The sequence below is a fragment of the Arvicola amphibius genome, chromosome X (assembly GCF_903992535.2).
Source record: "Arvicola amphibius chromosome X, mArvAmp1.2, whole genome shotgun sequence".
Taxonomy (NCBI): domain Eukaryota; kingdom Metazoa; phylum Chordata; class Mammalia; order Rodentia; family Cricetidae; genus Arvicola; species Arvicola amphibius.
This window is the reverse complement of record NC_052065.1, coordinates 35731096-35737945: the sequence shown is the minus strand read 5'-3', so window position 1 is coordinate 35737945 and position 6850 is coordinate 35731096.

Below are 6850 nucleotides of genomic sequence, written 5' to 3'. Positions count from 1 at the left end.
TACTGGGTCTTGAGGAAGGTCATTTCCTAATATTCTGAGAAATTGCTACACTGATATCCAAAAGGGTTGTAACCAGCTTGAGTTCACACCAGCAATGCAGAAGTGTTCCTTTGTCCCCACAACCTCTCCAACATAAGTTGTCATCACTGTTTTTGATCTTGTCCATTCTTACAGGTGTAAGATGGAATCTCAGAGTTGTTTTGATTTGCATTTCTCTGATGGCTAAGGATGTTGAACATTTCATTGTCTTTCAGCCATTTTTGATTCCTCTGTTAAGAGTTCTCTGTTTAGGTCTGTACTCCATTTTTTATTGGATTATGTGTTTTTCTGATGAACAATTTTTTGAGTTCTTTGTATATTTCGGAGATCAGAACTCTGTCTGATATGGGCCTAGTGAAGATCTTTTCCCATTCTGTAGCCTGTCATTTTGTCTTGTTGACCATGTCCTTTGCTTTACAGAACCTTTTCAGTTTCAGAAAGTCCTGTTTATTGATTCTCTCAGTATCTGTCCTCTTTTTTATCTTTAAACAATTTTCTTGTGTGACTCTGCAAACTTATTATATTAGTGTGACTATAGATGACTCTAGGAATCAGTGGAACACTAAGGGGCCTAGTGAGGAAAATAGTGAAGGCAATGTTTATCTCTACAAGAAAACTTTCATTGACTCATATTTTACAATGCAAGTATAAAATCATGTAAGTGAGTTTTTCCTCCAGAAGTTCCTCATATGAACAATAATTAGTACAGGCTCAGTGAAGACAAGCATGTAAGATGTGAATTAAGTTGAAAAATTTGCAAGTATGACTTCATAAAAGAAATAAAAGGTATAGTTGAAGAAACAAACAAAAAAGATTGAAGAGGAAACCCATGGAATGAGAGTGAATCTTTGCCAGCTTTATGGCTGATAGGATTAATATCCAGAATATATAAAGAACTCAAAAAACAGAAGCAGACCCTAAATACTCCTTTCAAGAGGTTGTACCTGAAGTACATTTTAACTGAGAGAAAGAGAGGGAAATTGCTCAAAAAATCTCAGAAAAATGTCTGTCTACCTCAGTCATTTGGGAAATGCACATCAAAGCACTGCTTAGATTTCTTCTTATCCCTGTCAGAAGGGCAAAGATAAAGAAAAAAAATACAACAAACAGGAAATGTGAGAAAGTGTAAAGAAAAAATGCAATACTCATTCATTCTTGGTGGGTTTACTAAATTGTACTGATGTGGGAGGGTCTTCTGTTTTAATAAAGAAACTGCCTTGGCCAGCTCTTAGGTGGGTGGAGTAGACAGAACAGGAAGAAGGAAGTGAGGTAGATGGCTCAGTCAGATGCCACGCCTCTCCTAAGTGAGATAAATTGCCATGCCTTGCCTCTCTGGGGCAGAGTGCCATGCCTCTCCTCAGGGAGACAGATGTGATGTAGCCAGTCACCAGGTCAGACATGCTGAATCTTTCCTGGTAAGACACCACTCGTGGTGTTACACAGATTATTAGATATGGGTTAGTCAAGATGTAAGGCTGAAACTAATGGGCCAGGAAGTGTTTAAAAGAATACAGTCTGTGTGTTGTTATTTTGAGGCATAAGCTAGCTGGTGGCCGAGAGCCAGGCGGGATGAAAAGCAGGCCTGCCCACAGCTCCACACTACATTGTACAAATCTTCAAACCAGTGTGAATAATTGTCAAGGAGGTGACAGTAAATCAAGTATATTAAACAGCTACACTACTGCTTGTCACATGCCCAAAGGACTTGATTTCCTACTCAAGGAAACTTTCCAAGTCATGTTGACTGTGGCTCCATTCAAAATAGCTATAAAATGTAAACAACCTTAATACTCTTCAAATGAAGAATGGATAATGAAAGTGTGTTTAACACGTACTATGGAACATGATTCAGGTATAAATAAAAATGGAATATTTAACTTTGCAGGTAAATAAAATGAAGCAAGAAAGATCATATTGAGTGAAATAACCCAGAACATGTTACCCCCCCCAAAAAATCACATTATCTGGACTCCTTAGCTCCAAATCTACAGATTTGAGTATATAATACTAAGTAAACAAAGATATCAGGACAGTATAAAGGGACCATATGCAGTTTAGGCCCAAGGATTGGGAAGTTCACGTAGGATAATTGTTCTATAAAGATAAAACAGAATCATTGAGCCAAGGCTCCAAGTGGGGATGTGGGAGATAATTTAATACAATAGGGAAACAAGTCATGATGGTAAAATAAGAACAAAGACATCTGATGAATCCTCAAGGTATCATGTTTAAATTCATGTATAATTTTATTTTGTATTTATATTTTATATTTTCCTAAAGTTATACTCAATGCATGAGAATGTAAGGACAGACAGACAGACAGACAGACAGACAGACAGACAGATAGATATAGATGTGCATAGTATCTTAAAGATACTAAGTTACTTGGACATCAGATAAACTCCCTATACAAATGATAGACTAAATAATAGAATAGAATGAGAAAACTTCTTTTGAATGATTTGTCAAGTTGACAGTGTTGCTGCCAAAACAATATAAATTCTCTATTCTGAGCTTGGTTGCATGTCAGAGGTTGTAGGTAGGTCTATATGCCTGAAGTTAATGTACAGTTAGGACATAGGACACACATAATCTAACTGGAACCAAGATCCTAAATTTTCTCTCTTATCATTTCTCTCCCCTTGTTCAAGAACATATTATTTAGAATGCCGAGGAGGAGAAACCAATGATGATTATAAGCATTGCATGATTTAAAAAAGGCACAAGAACTAAATTTCATGTGTTGGTACCAACAAATAGTTGTCTGACATGACTCAAGGACCATGACCAATCAACAAGAGGGAACACATTCCTGTTGCTAGAAACCTTGTCAAGTGCCCAGGGTTAGTGAGGTCACAGATTTTAGAAAAGTATCTAAAATTACAACTTTGCTATACAAGCACAATTCCCTCCTTTATCTGTATAACCAGAGATACGTGTAGGTAGATCTCCCTTCTGAGAAAAGCTTCTCTTTACAGCAAATGGAAATCATCTCAGAAATCCACACACAGACACAAGGTGGAGAAACAGATTGTGGGGGCCAGGCACATATGGATAAATCTACATCTCAGCTTTTGCATCTAGGGACCAGGCAACACCTCTGAAGAGAGCAAAGAAAGATACTAAAAGCCAGAATACAAAGAATTCTTCTGTGACATTTTCTCTGTTAGAAATTATAGAATTAAAGATGGTAAAATATCAATATTAATGGCAAAATTAACACAGAAGGGTAATTTTTTTCAGAGTCCCAGCAGCATAAAGATCACAAATATCTAATGAGTGTGTGAATAAGGAGAATAGACTTGCCCAGGTAAGAGTGGCACTGTTGTTGGTTGTTCAACCACATATGTGTGTGTATCAGTAATAATTCTAGTAAAAGGGTATAATGTTGAGTGAATGAGTACATAAAAGATGTTTATGTTTGGGTAGGTGTGAGGGTCTCAAGGAAGGAAAAGAAGAGGGAAAATGATATAAATTGATGACAACTAAAAACAATAAAATGTAATAAAACAGCACCTGATATGTAAAGAACTCATTGACATTTGTGTTTGGATTTTCTTGTTAATATAACATAGCATTAAGTTTTATATATTTTGCATTAGGACAATATGTTACTTGACATATTGATTCATACTTGATTCATTTGAATCTTCTTAATATTAACTATGACATTTTCTCTTTGTTGAGGACTATTTACATTTATTTTTCATTATATGTCTTGAAGATTGTTTAAAGTGCATCCATATATACATAGCTTCAATTGAGTAACTCCCAACAGCTCCTTTTCCTCAAAGGTTTGGCTTGTAAACCTAGTGTGTGCCAAATTTATGTTGTGCAAATAAAAATACAGGGACAAGAAGAGACAGAATAAAGTATAGAGAGTTGCATTGATTTTTCTCTGGGATGTGTTAACCTAAGAATCATACATGACAAATGAAGAATAACTAGCTTGTGTGTATAAAGTTGTATTTGCCATTGAAGATATTGCCTGAGTTTTCTCCTTCAAGGAAAATGTTAGTATAAGGTCTGTCATTAGAGGGGAGTAGGCCCTAAGAATGTGATGTATATTTAGATAAGAAACTTATGTGTATTTTTATTCTGCGACCATGGGTATCCATAGTTACTGCTCTTGGTTGAATTCTGAATATAAGATCAAAATAAATTTTAAGGATCACCACTCATAAGATTATTATAAAATAAAAATCAAGCGAATGTGAAAGAAATGAAAAAAATGGATTTTAGACTGTTCAAAATAAACAGATAAAGAAATATATTTATAACAGACTTTAAATTGTAAAATAAATTTATTCCTTTTATTTTAAGACATTATATTATAGCCATGCTAATTGCTCTTTACACTTACTTCTTCTGAACCATCCCATATTCCTCTCCATTCTCTGTCATTATTGGAACTTCTTTTAAAACTAATTATTGTCATATTCAAAACTGTGAAAATTTGTTGAACTAATATGACTGTTTTATGAGTATAGATAGAAGCAAGGGAAATGGAGTGAATTTGCTTACTGTTCCATAAGGTTTTTCAGAAAATAAAATCCTTAACTAACTTTGTGCATATGTGTTACACAAGCAAAGACATAGTCAGATTCCTGGCACATTAATGTCAGAAAGGATAGTAAGACAGAGGAAGAAGGAAATATTTAAATATTGTCCTGAATTAACCTCAACATGAACATATGAGGCAAATTGCCTAGGATTGAACATGACAGCAAATTCACAGGTAATTGTTGATGTTGATGACTTTTAGGTGATTTGTAACTCAACTGAAATAAAGAGTATTTACATTTCAGACTCTTATGGTTGGTTCAACTTTGTGTTCTAAACTTTGTTTTTTTAATGTATCTGTTTTTATAACACATTGGAACCAATATATGTATATACGTGTGTGTGTGTGTGTGTGTGTGTTTGTGTGTGTGTGTGTGTGTTATTGTGTTTGTGTGTGTGTGTGTGTGTGTGTGTGTAAATTTGGGAAATTAAAAATACACTCCATAGTGGAAACTGTGAAGGAGACATTTATAAATGGATATCGAGAAGGATCTTGATTAGCACACATTTTGGAGGAGAAAAAAAATAACTGCATTCAAAATTTTTAGATTCATTTCTCAAATACACTAGTATTATGTCAAGTTAAACCATAAATCTTTGTTATTAAAATGGCAATATGAAGAAACATTAGAAGAACTGTTAATGTTAAATTCTAAAAACTTGGAAAATGAACTTAGAAAACCGTTTAGAGAAAAAACATCAATGAGTGAATGTTTTATTCTAGGATTTCCAAAAGGTGGAGAGAAAGGATAAATTTTATTAACATTTAGATTATAGAGACGATGAGACAGTGTTGAGAATAAATATATTTACTGCAGCAAGAGCAGTGGGAATGATCAGGACAGGTTCCTGCCATATAGAAGAGGAAGTAATATGGTATTCCCCACTGTATGCTGTGACTATCATTGGTTAATAAAGGAACTGCTTTGGGTCTATAGCAGATCTATAGGAGAACAGAGCTAGGTAGGGAAAACTAAGATGAATGCTAGGAGACAAGAGGCAGAGTCAGAGAGAAGCCATGTAGCCTCACCGGAGAGAAATGCATGAATTTTAGAGGGTAAGCCACAGCCGTGTTGTAATACACAGATTAATAGAAATGGGTTAATTAAAATGTAAGACTTAGCCAATAAGAAGCTAGAGCTAATGTGTGAAGCAGTGTTTTAAGTGAAGCAGTGTTTTAAATAATATAGTTTCTGTGCAATTATTTTGGGGTTATACAGCAGGGAAATGAACAAGCGGCCTCCTTTCAACAAGGATAGATAATGAAAGAAGAAAAGAATGAAATAAATCACTTTCAATTTAATGTCTACCTGGATGATGATAATTGAATTTGATGATACAGGAATCCTACACAAAAGGCATTGTTTGAGCCTGGGCACTCTATTTGTAACTCAACTAAAATTTAAAGAGTATTGATTTTCCAGGATCTGGCAATTACAAATAATGCTGCTATGAACATAGTTGAACAAATCCTTTGGTAGGATGATTGGGCATCTCTTGGGTATATTCCCATGAGCGGTATTGCTGGATCCTGAGGTAGATTGATTCCCAATTTTCTGAGAAACTACCACACTGATTTTCAAAGTGGTTCCACAAGTTTGCATTCCCACCAGCAATGGAAGAGTGTTCCTGTTACTCCACATCCTTTCCAGCAAAGGGTACCATTGGTGTTTTTGATTTTAGCCATTCTGACAAGTGTAAGATGGTATCTCAAAATTATTTTGATTTGCATTTCCCTGATGGCTAAGGAGGTTGAACATGACCTTAAGAGTCTTTTAACCATTTGAACTTCGTCTGCTGAGAATTCTCTTTTCAGTTCAGTACCCCGTTATTTAATTGGGTTAATTAGAATTTTCATGTCCAGTTTCTTGAGTTCTTTATATATTTTGGAGATCAAACCTTTGTCTGATGCGGGGTTGGTGAAGATCTTCTCCCATTCAGTAGGATGCCTTTTTGTCTTAATGACAGTATCCTTTGCTTTACAGAAGCTTCTCAGTTTCGTGAGGTCCCATTTATACACTGTTACTCTTGTTGCCTGTGCTACTGGGGTTATACATAGGAGGAGGTCTCCTGTGCTCAAGTGTTGAGTCTACTTCACACTTTCTCTTCTATAAGGTTCAGTGTGCTTGGATTGATATTGAGGTCTTTAATCCATTTGGACTTGAGTTTTGTGCATGGTGATAGATACTGATCTATTTTCATTCTTCTACAGGTTGATATCCAGTTCTGCCAGCACCATTTGTTGAAG